Below are 14,283 nucleotides of genomic sequence, written 5' to 3'. Positions count from 1 at the left end.
TTTTTTAAATGTATATTTATTTTTGAGAGAGAGACAGCGTGAGCGGGGGTGGGGTGGGGGGAGAGGTCAAAGAGAAAGGGAAACATAGAATCCGAAGACAGGCTCTGGGCTCTGAGCTGTCAGCACAGAGCCTGACGCGGGCCTTGAACCCTCAAATGGTGAGATCATGACCTGAGCCGAAGTCGGACGTTCAACCGACTGAGCCACCCAGGTGCCCCTAGTACCATGGTTCAGCCATAGAAGTAGAGGTTTTGGGGGAGGTCACACCCTTTACATGATACAGGATAAGTGAGCCTGGACGTGTATCCCAAGCCTGTGCTGAGGACTTGGCTCAGGTAAGCAGAGAAGTCCAGACACGGTGTTCCTTTCCTGGGTTCTGCCAGCACAACAGATATCAAGAAAGACCATATTGGGGCGCCTGGGTGGCTCAGTCAGTTAGGAGGCCAACTTAGGCTCAAGTCATGATCTCATGGTCTGTAGGTTCGAGCCTGGCGTCAGGCTCTGGGCTGTTGGCTCAGAACCTGGAGCTTGCTTTGGATTCTGTGATTCCCTCTCTCTCTGCCCCTCCCCAGCTCAAGCTCTGTCTCTGTCTCAAAAATAAAATAAACATTGAAAAATAAAAAAGAAAGACCATATTGATGGTGGAGTGGGTCACTTGAACATGGTGGTAGAGGACACAGGTGCTGGACTTGTCCTTACTGAACATCAGTGATGCTGTTGAATTTGCTCACTGGCATTTTTTTCTCTTTGGCATAAATATCAGGGTGTGGTGATGATGACTAAGTAAGATGAGAACAAAATTGAAAAATGGAAGTATTACTCATACATTGGACTCTCTGAACCTAGGAGTTACAGACCACGTGAATGGGCTGGCAGAACTCTTTGGGGATGTGCGTCTTCCTGCCATTCCTTTTTGTTCCTCTCCTAGCAGCTGGGCTTCAAGTTCCCAGGCTCATTTACCTTTCAACTAGTACTTGAGCTTGTTGAATTGCTTCAGGGGTACCACTTGGCAGGAAAGCTAAGGGAGTATGTGGCCCAATAGCCATCTTTTCTCTCTGGGTGAGATGTTAACACATGGGAAACAATTTTGGGAAGATTTAAGGTGATACACAGTGAAATGTTACACTGAATACGACTGAAGTACTTTGCATCCAATAACTGCAGTGAATGGTCAGAAAGGGAGGAACTTATGTTTCCATTTGGCCTGTGGAAACTGAAAATGTTAATAAACCAAACCTAGGCTGTGGAGAAAAACTGCTAATTCTTCATGTTCTCCTTTTACCTGTGTTTCTGAAGTTCCTCTATGGGCCCAGCAATCTCACGATTGTGGGAGAGTCAGAAATGACAAAACACAGTTCCTCTTCCCCTGGGGTGGGGGTGTGAGCAAAGACAGAGTGTCACTGTTTATCACAGTCATCTATAGATTTTTTTTCCTGTGTTTTCTGTTCTCTGGATCTCCCTTTGGAAGAGAAAAATCTACATACAAGTTTGTGCTTTTTATACTAAATACTAGTGAGGTCTTTTGCTTGTCAACAGTAACAAGATCTTCTCTGTGGAATTTATGACAGCACTTTAAAGAATTTTGAATAATGCATTGGCTACAAGTAAAAGGAAGAATGTTTAACTGAGGTTCACTTGGGGTGAATTAACAATAAGCAGTGTGCAGTGTGCTGCCTAGTCATCTTAAAAAATAATGTGCACTTCTTTTTTTGGTTATAAAGCTCTATCTGCTTTATTGTAGAACATTTGGTAAATTAAAAACATACATGAATTAGAAAATAAAATCCACCCATGATTTCTCCATGCTTACATGTTGTTGATATATCCTCTTGGCGTGAACATGTGATTCATGTTGTGGCCATGTCATATACACAGTTTGTAACCATGTTTTTCATCTTTTTCCCATGTCATAAAATATTTTTATAAAAACATAATTGATAAAAGCTACGTAACAAGACTCTCCCAACAATAATTCTTCTAGAAGACACTGGTGAATGAATGTCTTAGGAGTTATACATGGACATCTTAGATTGCCTATCACTTGAGCGTAGTAACTAGTCTTTAGGTTTTCCATCCATACTACCTCTAAGGCTTTCTCATAAATATGAGCCAGATTGGCTTCGCTCATAAAAGATAAGAGAAAGAAGATTTTTCCCCCTCAAAACATGTGTTATAAAGATATTGAAATTTTAATTTATGAATCTTTAAAATTTTTTTTTTTAATTTTAGAGAGAGAGAGGGAGAGAGAGAGAATGAGTGGGGGAGAGGGGCAGAGGAAGAGAGAGAGAGAGAGAGAGAGAGAGAGAATCCCAAGCAGGCTCCACATTCAGTGCAGAGCCTGATGTGGGGCTCAGTCACACAACCCTGGGATCATGACCTGAGCTGAAATCAAGAGTCAGATGCTCAACTGACCAAGCTACTCAGTCACCTCTATGACTCTTTTTTTAAGATGTGGAGATGTTTTTTTTCCCCCCGGGACATTATTTCTAGAAAAATTTATAATAAACCTTGAAGGATAAAGTTCTCTTTGCAAAATACAATTGATCCAGCTTCTTTCAGTTGGCCCACAATTCTGGGAATCTACTTACTGGTTTATACAGGAATGAAAGGTACAACAATTTAGTTGGAATATCTTAAATGATGCAGATGGGAATCTTAAAGGACTCTGGGAACAGCTGGGACCTCACAGATGTTGAACACACCTGGGAACTGGTGTGATTCAGTGCAACTGGAGGAATGGGTTATCTCATTGTCCCCCTGACAGCAGGATCTCATTGATCCCTATCTTTATGCAGTGACTCATTCTACTCTGTCTCTACTTCTATTGTTCCTTTGTTACCAATTACTTCATTCTCTACTTTATATGTCTCTTCTCTGCCTAATGGCTTCACTTTACTAATAACTGCCCTTCTTAGGGCTTTTCAGGGTGTCTTTCTACTACCTGACTTTTTAACTTCTGCTCCCAACACGTGATTGATTTTGTCTTTGTGTTCTAGTTCAAATTCTTGAAAGAGAATGGGTGTAGGTAATCACTGTCATCCCTGTTCGGCTAGAGTGTTTATATCAGGTCATATTGTAGGCCTGGCTGCCTCAGGTTATATGGCTCTGTGAAGGGGGTTGTCTGACATAGATCATGCCTCAGGCTGCTGCCTCAGCTGAGGATGCTGGCCGGAGTGGAATTCATACAAGGGTAATCTGAATCTGGCACAGCAACACAGAATGACCTCTTAGGCACGTTCTTTTTGTTTTGAGTTTAAAGACAAAAAATTAAAAAAAATTTTTTTTAATGTTTTATTTATTCCTGAGAGAGAGACAGCGTGAGCAGGGGAGTGGCAGAGAGAGAGGGAGATACAGAATCTGAAGCAGGCTCCAGGGTCTGAGCCTGCTGTCAGCACAGAGTGTGACACGGGGCTCAAACCCATGAACCATGAGATCATGACCTGAGCCAAATTTGGATGCTTAGCTGACTGAACCACCCAGGCGCCCCAAAACAAAAAAATTTTAATACAGTACTTACGGAAATATATTTTTCTTTTTTTTTTTTTCAGGACAAAATTCTCCTGACTCTTTCATTTAATATAGTCATGTTAAGGGGTGCCTGAGTGGCTCAGTTGGTTGAACGTCTGACTTCGGCTCAGATCATGATCTCATGATCTGTGGGTTCAAGCATTGCATCCAACTCTTTGCTGAAAGCTTGGAGCCTGGAGCCTGCTTCTGATTCTGTGTGTGTGTGTGTGTGTGTGTGTGTGTGTGTGTGTGTATGTCTGCCCCTCCTCCCATCATGCTGTCTCTCTCCCTCAAAAGTAAACACAAATAAATAAATAAATAAAAATAAAATAGTCATGTTACATAGAAACAATAAGTAGATTTGAAGTTGCCAAGGGCTAGAGGTTGGAGGGAAATGAGAAGATATTGGTCAAAGGGTACAAACTCCCAGTTGTAAGATGAATAAGTTCTGGGGATATAATATACTGCATGGTGACAATAGCTAACAATACTGAGGTATGGTCTTGAAAGTTGCTGAGAGAATAGATCTCAGCTGTTTTCACCACAAGGAAAGAAAAAAAAAGGTAACCATATGAGGTGAAGGATGTGTTAATGAGCCTTATTATGGTAATCATTAAATCATCATGTAGTACATCTTCAACTTAGACAATCTTATATGTCAATTATATATCAATAAAGCTGGAAAAAAATAGTCATGTTACCCAGCTATTTTCCAGCTGACTCTAATAGAAATATATTTGTGCTAAATCTTTCTTAAAGTTCCTAAAATTTAATATTATGGGGAAAATGTTCATGCTGTACAGTGTTCAACTGGCATTTTAATAAGCTTACTTGCTTATTAAAGAAATAAAATGCATTTTAATGGTTGATATAGAATTGTGCCTACAGATATCAGAGACCAGCAAAGATGGGTAGGGAAGGTCTGGAATATGCTGACTTTCATGAAGTAGGTTAAAAACATTTCCCTTTTGAAACAGAATGTTCTCAGGCATTTTCCTGGCCCTTGACTGATAAAATATAAATGGTTATGTGTAATGGTTAACTGCAGACTGTAATTGTTGGAAATTATTTTTATATGCACAAATTGTGATGGAGAGTGGATTGCAAACATAAATTTCTGTTTGGGTTTTATTCTTATTTAGAAGCATGACTTAACTTGCTTTCTATATCATACCACTGTAAACGGGAAGTGAAGTCAGGCAAAGAACTGCTTCCTGTCTTCTTGCAGAAAGGAAATACATATATAAATATGTATAGGCAGCCTTCTCTCTACTCAGTCCATCCCATGCACAGTCTTGATTTAGCATTAGTAAAATATCATAATGTCATTCCCCTATTCTCACCTCTGACTGTATGTTAGAATCACTTGCAAAGCTTTTAAAAGAAACCCTATTTCTAGGCCCCACTCCCCAATTTTCTGACTTATTTGGTGTGGGTGCAGTTTGGGCATTGATATTTTTGAGAGGCATCCTAAGTAATTCTAAGGAGCAGACAGGAAGCCATTAGGTAAATAGACAGAATGTGAACATTTGCATTTCCCTTTAAGGCAAATTTTCTATCCCCAGTTTAGCTTATCAGGCAGTGGCCAGCTCAGCTAGGCTCCCATACCCTCTCTACAGTGCTTGTGTTTCTTTCCCCTGTTCTATTTCTTTTACAGACATTCCAAGAGTTTTCTCCTTACGCATTTTTTTCTCATTCAAATTTCTGCCCAATTTTCAAGACGCTGGCTCAGTTTTTACCTCCTCCACGAGGCCTTCCCTGACTGCCCTTGTCTAAGAGGGCTTGCTCCCTCTTCTGAATTCACACAGCAGTTATTGCCTAGAAAATCATCTAAACAATGCATCAGTCATGTACTGCTTTGTGTCATCTCTTCTATTGTGTTGAATAGATAAATCTCACTTTTCACCTGTTACCAGCTACCTATACTGTAAGCTTCTAGCATTACTTTGTATCTTTGACAAGCTGAGTGCCTTGCACAATGTAGGAAGTCAATAAATATTCTCCCCTCCTTTCCATCCTCACTTCCACAGGTGTGGTTCACACCTTCATTTCTCCTGGAGTTTTGCCCTGGTCCTACTACGCCTTCCTGACACCAGACTCTGGCTTTTTAAATCAGCAATGCATCAATGCCTCATGTGGCCAATGGCCAGTAGGACTAATTGTATGCTTGTACTCTGCTCATTCTTGCTCTCTTCCTATTTTATGTGCTAGGTGACTCTTTGAGTTCTTTTTCCCCTCTGTCTCCTCACTCTTTTACTCCCTATCCTGCCAGGACTTGATGACAAAATTCATTTTCTCAGGTTTTGACCTCTTACGTTCTCTAAAATGTCAGAGTATAACATACTTTCTGGATCTTCTTGTCCCTTTTACCTTTGGGCAAACACTTCCCCTGCCAGGCTCTGGCCCAGCTGGCCTAAATTATTTTGCTAGTACCCTGGTCTGATCTGTCAAGATTCCCCTCTAAGAGAACAAACACTCTCTATACTGTCTTTAGGATTCTCATCCTTTAAAAGAATGTAGAAAAGAGTTGTCTACATGATTAAAAATTTCTCTTGGTCCCTTATTGCCTGCAGCATAAAGTTTAAACCTGAGATGTCCAATATGGGAGTAATTAAAACTCAAATAAAAAAGTGAGTTCCTGACGTGAGGGCGATCTGGCTGTGGTATGTCAACCCACTGATTGCCAAGGTTGATTTGGCTGATCTCTCTGGCCAGGTAGTTGTCCTTATTCTCCCTCACCATTCCACATGTTCTCTCCCAGGGCTGAACATAGCTCAAGAGGACAACTTGTATTGATAGAGGAGGACCATTCTTCCAGTGGGCTCCCCTGCTAGATCCTATAAACAAGCTCTCCAGGTCCATTTGTAGGAGAAGGTAGAGTAATCAAGCTTCCAAGACTCCAGACATATCCAAATGATGTGCTGCAGGTAGCAGTCTGCTTTTCTTAAAAAAAAAAAAGAGTTCTTCAGCTATGCCATGTAAGTGGCTAGTGGCTATTACATTGGACAACACAAATACAGAGCATTTCCATCATTGCAGAAAGCTCTGTTGAACAGTGCTCTTCTAAGGACCTTAATGTAGCTCATGAGACCTTTTATAATTTCATCTCAATCTTTTACTCTACCTTAATTTTTGGTTGCTACTCACTTTCAATCCCACCCACTTTCTCAGTGTTCCCCAACCACTCAGTGCCCTTTTCCAACTCCATGCCTTTGAACATGCTGTTTCCCTTTTACTGAAATCCCCCTTGACTTTCTTCTCTGGCAAATACCTACTTACCTTTTCAGATCCAACTCAAACATTACCTTCCTTGTGAAGCTCCTTGACATTCCTAAATACGCTAATTTCTTCCTCTGTGTTTCCCATGCTCATTGAACCTAGCTTTATTGCCCTTATCACTGTATTTTGTTATTTGCTTATAAATTTGGCTATGTTTTTGGAAAGGGGATGGTGACTGCTCTAGAGATCTGCCCTAATGGTTACCTAAAATTGTTTGCTTGATGCCTGTTTGACATCATGTATTTTCTTATTTATGTGCTTGGCATGTTTGAAAGGATCAATTGGTGCCTTTCCCTTTTCTGGAGTAAACCTAGAATGACTTTTTGTCTTCCAGGGTGAAGTCCATTTCTCTTTTAATTAATTCTGACTGGACTTGAGAGGGATGTGATAGGAGGAGTTGACAAAGTCCAGAACAGAGGGAGCTACAGAGCTGGTTCAGATGTGCTCAGTTGCCAGTAGCCACACAAATGTATGTGTTTGGGAAAGAGCAGGGAGGGAATATGGAGAAAATAAAAACAGCCCATGGAAAGAAGTTGGGGAATTATGTTTGACCTTTTCCAGGCCAAGGCCAAAAGCAATGATATAATAAGATGGGAAGAATTTTTATGACCATTTTACAAAAACGTACATATTTTTCTCTTCTGGTATTTGATGAGATTTTAATAAATTCTTATGACTCGAATTATTGGAAAGTAAATGCTCCTGACCAAGAAATTAAAATATCAGTTAGTTTATCTTCTGTAATCATGGTTAACATCACTCTGAAAGGCTTATTTTCTTCTGAGAGGGCTATAAATCCTATTGGCTCCGGGTCTGAGAGACCTTCTCAGATCACTGTAATCTATGCTGTGCAGCAAATCGTACAGTCAATCATCTTCCCCTTGGCTCCCCGACCACGCCCATTGATTAGACCACGCCCACCTAAAGTCGCCCTCCCTCCCACCTTATGGCTCCGCCCCAGGCCTAGGAGAGGAAGATTCTTATTGGTGAAGAAGTTGTTCTGGTTCCGCCCCAGGGCACGGCGATAGGTCGAGCCCGAGTGGGGCGGTGGTGGTTGGCTGCCTGGGGACGGGTCCGTAGCCGTGCCTGTCAGAGTGGCTGGCGGCAGTGGCGGCTCTCCCGGCTGGGTTGTCAGTCAGTAAGCAGAGGGGGAAGATGGCTCGCTGGGACCCGTTCTGTTAGGAAGAAGGGGGGGCAGGTGGTGCTTCTACTCCGGAGAAAGCAGAGCAGCTGCCGTCGCTGTCGCTGGGAGTCAAACAAGCCGAGGTTCTGGAGGTGGAGCTCGGGAAGCCGCTCTGGTGAGTCCGACCGAGCGACCCACGCCGGGCCCCCAGGGCAGCCGGCGACCGATAACTTTTTTGTCAGGGAGGAGCCGGGGCGAGGCGGCGGCGGGGAGGGGACCGGGACTTTGTCCCCGGGGCGGCGCCTTCGTTGGGGGTAACGGCTCCCTCGCGAGGCGCTGCGGGTGGGCGCGAGAAGGTGCTGGGCTCTAGGGACGTCCGAGGAACCTGAGCGGCGGGGTCGGGTGAGTGGGCTGCGGCCGGCGGCTGCTCACCCCGAAGTTGGGCGCAGCCCGTCTGCTGCCTGGGCGGCGGCAGCTTTGTGCGCGTGGACTCGGGTCTTTCTCTCTCCCGGCAGGGAGCAGTCCAGACTCCGGGCGTGCCCAGGAGGCACCCGCCTGGGCGGGACCCGCCGCCCCTCTGCGGGGGGCCCCCCACCCCCACCCAGCCGCAGCTGATGCTCCGGCCTGGCCTCTCCCATTCCAGGGAGGCTACCGCTATACGTCCAGTCTAGTGGCCAAAATGGTCACCGTCAACTCCCCCCAACCCCATTTTTAAAAGCAGCGTTCGCCTTGGTCTTTGGTGTCCCCCGCAGGGCAGGGAGATTCGGAAAGCAGCCACGATTCCTTCCTTGGTTATTACACTGGAGATCCCCGCTTCAGCACTTGCTCCCTTCTTTCTAGGAGTTATTCCTCTCCTGAGGATGATTTTAACGTGCTGGAGAGTCGTCGGGGTTTTGTCTGAAAATGGTTGTATTGGAAGACCCCAAGTTTGCACGGTTCAGCAAAACTGCGTATCCGCCCTTCAGCGTGCACAGTTGTGCTCTTGTGCCCTCCAAGTTTAGGCATTCCTGAAAGATTTTAATTTTGCCCTAGTGGTTTCGTACTGCACTGGATCGGTCTCTGATGAATACACTATCACACATCCGGCAGCGGCTCCGCTCTTCAGGTAGGGGGAGTTTGTTCCACAGGCAGCTGCTAATTTCAGAGACCATACGGCAGGCGGTAGGACCAAGCTGTCCTTTTGCAAATTATTTGTCCTTGGGTCACACAGTAGTATTTGGAGCCGGTATGGCACCACTTTGGTTCATGTAACACTTGACGGTTTGAAATTTTTAGCTTTTAAAATCTTATCTGCATAAAGTCATAAGGATCGGTGTAACCTTGAGTCAATGTGATAGACCCGGGAGAGTTGTTTTACATAAGAACATTTTCCTAACATCCACAGACTACCCCTCCCCTCCAATTTATAAGCACCTTTTCTTGGGTTAATGCATTTTAAGGCTTACAACACGAATATTGGTTCCAAACACCATTTCTTTGAAGTGCAGGGAAAGGCAAGAAAGAAAAAAAATTAGGATCTGCTGGGCCAATAGTGGCTTTAAAGTCGGTTATTCAAATAATTCATTTAAATAAAGTGGCTAAGGGGAAAACCATCACATATTTAGATTAAAAAATTCTGGATTTGGCTTATTTTATCCCTTTTTGATTTACTACTGTTATTACCATAGAGGGATTATAAAACCTTTTACTTATCAACATTAACAGTACCTGGGTATAGACACCCAGATAAGGTGTTAGTTAGGTCAATGTGTGTTATTCCTGCTATGGTTTCTTTCTTTGTTGTGTTTCTATTTTATGAAATCTGCTCTTGATTGCATTTCTTAGAGTAGTGTTGTTTTGGCAGTCTTATAATCAACTATTTTATTTAGGATCCTGTTGCATGATATTTATTTTATGATGAAAGTGTAAAAACTTTGAAAAATGTTAGTATCAGTACCATTTTGGGGGTATCATATTTACATTTTGAAAATAATTGACATTATGCCAAACATAAATTTATTTTGCACTGCCCCAGGCTGAATAGGTTCTAGGGCAGAAATGAATGGCATAACTCTTGTCATCAAGGAATTTACTGTCTGATGTAGAAGACAGATAAGTAACGATTATAATACCATGTGATAAATGTGAATAAAGATATGCCTAAGTGTAGGAAGGTAGCAGAGTAGGAGATGGCTAACTCAGCTTGGATGTAGGTAGAATCAGGAGCAAACAATACAGTTTTGAAATATGATATAATTTAGCTAAGTGCAGGAGGTCAGAGGAGGTGACCTCTTGCAGTAGGTGCAAGAGGAGAATATAATAAGTGAGAATGCAAGGAGGCAGGAGAAACTATGGTAGTTTAGAGAAGTCATTGTCAGTGACAAATCCAAAGCCAATACCATTGACATTAACATGACTTGAATGCTGGGATTAGATAAGGAAATAGTGGAAGATGAGAAGAGTGAGGGTGGTAGAACTCTAGATCGGGGCATTGTATCCTTGGTTACAGGGACTGGGTTAGTGGTGATGAGTAAAAAACCATGTAACGAATTTTTGTTTTAGACCCTTACCCTAGTAGAGTGTAGTAGAACCTGATAGGTATTGTCACCTTTGGGAAGAAAGAAGGAAGAATCAGGACCCTGAGGATTTGACTTGGTTCTAGTGATTGAAAGTGAGGGGAGATGGAGGAAAGATGATAATTTCTATTATGGGTTTTCTGAATTTGAGGAAGCTGTGGAACATTCAGGTAAAGATGTCATTAAATGTTTGGATTCATGGATGTGGAACTTATAAAGGAAATCAGGATTGCAGGGTAGATTGGGGGTTGAATTGAAGCTGTATTGATTTGTTGACATTGAAATGACTCAGGGAAGGGTTTTAGTTTATAAAAGCAGAAGCTAGAGAACAGCCTGATAAAAAGCAGAAATGGGTAGAAGAATAGTGTTGTGAAAGGGATAGAAGAGTAGTAGTTAGAAAGGTAGGAGGAACATCAGGAGAGATGCTAAGGATGGAGAGAATTTCAAATAGAGGGGAATGGGTTAACACGTTTGAATGTGGTAAAAAGGTGTCAAGGAAGGAGAGGATTCCAGGAACCTAAGGATCTGGATTCCGTAGGTTGCTTGAACAAGTACAGTTTTAACTGAGTAGTGGTTCAGAAACCAGCCTTTGGAAGATTGAGAAAGAATGGGTGATGATAAAGTAGACATGCTTGAGTGAGGCATTTCAAGAAAACTGAAGAAGGGAGAGGATGATAGCTATAGAGCAGTGCTTCTCATCCTTAGCTGCACATTTTCAGTCTTTTGGGAAGCTTTTAAGAATCTTGATTTCCAGGGAAAAGCCCATGCCAATTTGGGGTTGACGTGGAAACCCAGGCATTAGTATTTATTTCAGCAGCTTTGTTGAAATTAATTGGCGTGTAATAAACTACACATGTTTAAAGCACACAATTTAATGTTTGACATAGATTTACATTTGTAAAATTATCACCACAATCAAAATAACAAACATATCCATCCCCTACAAAATTTTCTTGTGTCCCTTTGTAATTTCTCCCTCTCATCCTCAGGAAACCACGGATCTACTTTCTGTTACTATTGATTAGTTGCACAGGTATTTTAAAGCTCCCTGGGTAATTCCAATGTTCAGGAGAGGTTGAAAACCATTGAAGAGGGATACAGGTTGAAGGAATGTTATGTGTGTTTCTTTACATGCATCAATAAGGTGACAAGTAAGAGATTTAGGAAAGATGAGATATTTACTAGAACTGAGTCCCTCAGAAGATGGAAGTGGGTGAAATTCAGAGCATTGACAAATAAGAAAGGAAGACAATTTGGGAGCAGCAAAGAATATGATGTTAAAGACAGCACATTTCTTTGTTGTCAGCATCCAAGTTGTCATCATGTAGTATCAAGATTGATTTTCTAAAGTATTTAAACAAAGTTAGAGAGCATATTAATATTGTGAAAATGGATGTTGCTCAGGAAAACTCCTTAAAGGAAGCTTGGGACCTCTGGCACCGCCATGTAATGCTTTGTCACTTTTTGGAGGGGAGCAGATGGAATTAACAGTTTGACTATTGCTTGTTACTGAGAGCCAAGTACTGCCAGAGTCTTTTTGGCCCTGTTGGCGTTAGGCTGCATATCTGCACTGAGGAAAGAGAATATTTAACATTTGAAAATCTTCTGTTTAAAACATCTTTTTGCTCAGAAGAAATTTTGTTTGCTTGCCCTTTGGATATATGCCTTTTAAATACATTGGAGGATGAAATCATTTCTATGTCTCCCAAATGAGACCAGGAAGAGTTATGATTAGAAGTTGTCAAGGCCCATACTTTCTATCCTGAGAAAGAGAATATTTATATTCCCATCCTTCCTCTTTTTTCCTTTTCTTCCTTCTTTCCTTCCTTCCTCCCCACCTTCTTCCTTCCTTCCTTCCTTCCTTCCTTCCTTCCTTCCTTCCTCCCTCCCTCCCTCCCTCCCTCCCTTCCTCCCTCCCTCCCTCCCTCCCTTCCTCCCTCCCTCCCTCCCTTTCTCCCTTCCTCCCTTCCTCCCTTCCTCCCATTTCTGGCTCAGGATTTGGATGTAATTAAAAGTTGAGCTCCATGGGTTCTGATGGCTAGGGCTTATTCCTCTTTTGTGATTCTTAGCTTTGGCAGAGGGCTGAAAGCAGAATGGTTAATTCAAAATATTATTGGACATTGTACTTGATCATAAATAAAGGTGGGTGAAAACTTTTATCTGCTTTCTAAAGTTCTGAAAATTTCTTACATTGTGGTTAGGGTATCAAAGTATGATCTGACCTAGAGAATGTAGGCATTCCTAATTTTGGTGCAACCTAAAAGAATGGGAATATCAATGTTGGCATGATTTTAGATACTACATATACTATTGTTACTGTAGTCACAGAAATATTATAAACATTCTGTATTTTCTTAATTACCAATGTAAGATATAATAACTATAGGTAATTTGGAAAATTCACGAATGCATAAATGATAAATAACATTTATAATGCTTCCACTTAGAGATAATTCTTATTAACACTTTAATGAATATCTTTATAGGTTCTTTTTTTTTTTTTTAATATTTTTATTTATTTCTAGGAGAGAGAGAGAGAGACAGAGAGACAGAGAGACAGCGTGAGCAGGGGAGGGTCAGAGAGAGAGGGAGTCACAGACCGAAACAGGCTCCAGGCTCTGAGCTGGCAGTCAGCACAGAGCCCGACGCGGGGCTCGAACCCACGAACCGCGAGATCATGACCTAAGTGAAAGTCGGACGGGTAACCGACTAAGCCACCCAGGCGCCCCTATAGGTTCTTTTTAATTGCTATTTACTTTTTTCTTTTTTTAATTTAAATTAAAAAAAATTTACATCCAAGTTAGTTAGCATAGAGTGCACCAATGATTTCAGGAGTAGATTCCTTAATGCCCTTTCCCCATTTAGCCCATTGCCTCTCCCACAACCCCTCCAGTAACCCTCTGCTTGTTCTCCATATTTAAGCATCTCTTATGTTTTGTCCCCCTCCCTGTTTTTATATTATTTTGCTTCCCTTCCCTTATGTTCATCTGTTTTGTATCTTAAAAAGTCCTCATAGGAATGAAGTTGTATGATATTTGTCTTTCTCTGAGTGACTGATTTCACTTAACATAATACCCTCTAGTTCTATGCACGTAGTTGCAAATGGCAAGATTTCATTCCTTTTGATTGCTGAGTAATAGTGTGTGTATACACATACCACATCTTCTTTATCCATTCATCCATCGATGGACATTTGGGCTCTTTCCATACTTTGGCTATTGTTGATAGTGCTACGATAAACATTGGGGTGCATGTGTCCCTTTGAAACAGCATACCTGTATCCCTTGGATAAATACCTAGTGGTGCAATTGCTGGGTCTTGGGTAGTTCTATTTTCAGTTTTTTGAGGAATCTCCATACTGTTTTCCAGAATGGCTGCACCAGTTTGCATTCCCACCAACAGTTATTTACTTTTTTTTTAAACAACAACAAAAAAACATGTACTATGTTTGTTTTTTGTTTTTTCACTAGCTTACTTTCACTTAATTGCATGAATGCTTATCTGAGTCAAATAAAAATTCATTTATGGCAAAACATCATTTTAAATCTGTAGTTAATGTTCCGGCATATGGATTTACTATCATTTATTTCAGGTGTTGAAAATATAAGCTTTTTCCAATAATTTTGAGTAAATACTATAGCAGTTAGCTTCTTGATAGATTAATAATTGCCCATATCTTGGGGCGCCTGGGTGGCTTAGTCGGTTAAGCGTCCGACTTTCGCTTAGGTCATGATCTCGCGGTTCGTGGGTTCGAGCCCCGCGTCGGGCTCTGTGCTGACTGCCAGCTCAGAGCCTGGAGCCTGTTTCAGTCTGTGTCTG

At 41.9% G+C, this 14,283-nt stretch overlaps 1 protein-coding gene across 13 annotated transcripts in view; it reads left to right on the top strand.

Annotated features, from left to right (window-relative positions):
- Window positions 1-7,468: 7,468 nt before the first annotated feature.
- Window positions 7,469-14,283, top strand: part of FAM126A (family with sequence similarity 126 member A) — a 120,369-nt gene continuing 113,554 nt past the window's right edge. For all 13 annotated transcript variants that reach the window (XR_005526521.1, XR_005526522.1, XR_005526519.1 and 10 more), the window contains exon 1: window positions 7,469-8,084. The gene's annotated coding sequence lies outside the window, so the exon portion shown is untranslated. The remainder of the gene's footprint in view (window positions 8,085-14,283) is intronic.

Source organism: Hyaena hyaena, unplaced genomic scaffold (genome assembly GCF_003009895.1).
Source record: "Hyaena hyaena isolate Hyena2069 unplaced genomic scaffold, ASM300989v1 scaffold_1148, whole genome shotgun sequence".
NCBI lineage: Eukaryota > Metazoa > Chordata > Mammalia > Carnivora > Hyaenidae > Hyaena > Hyaena hyaena.
The sequence above is the reverse complement of the archived record's forward strand: the minus strand, read 5'-3'. Positions and strand labels throughout refer to the sequence as shown.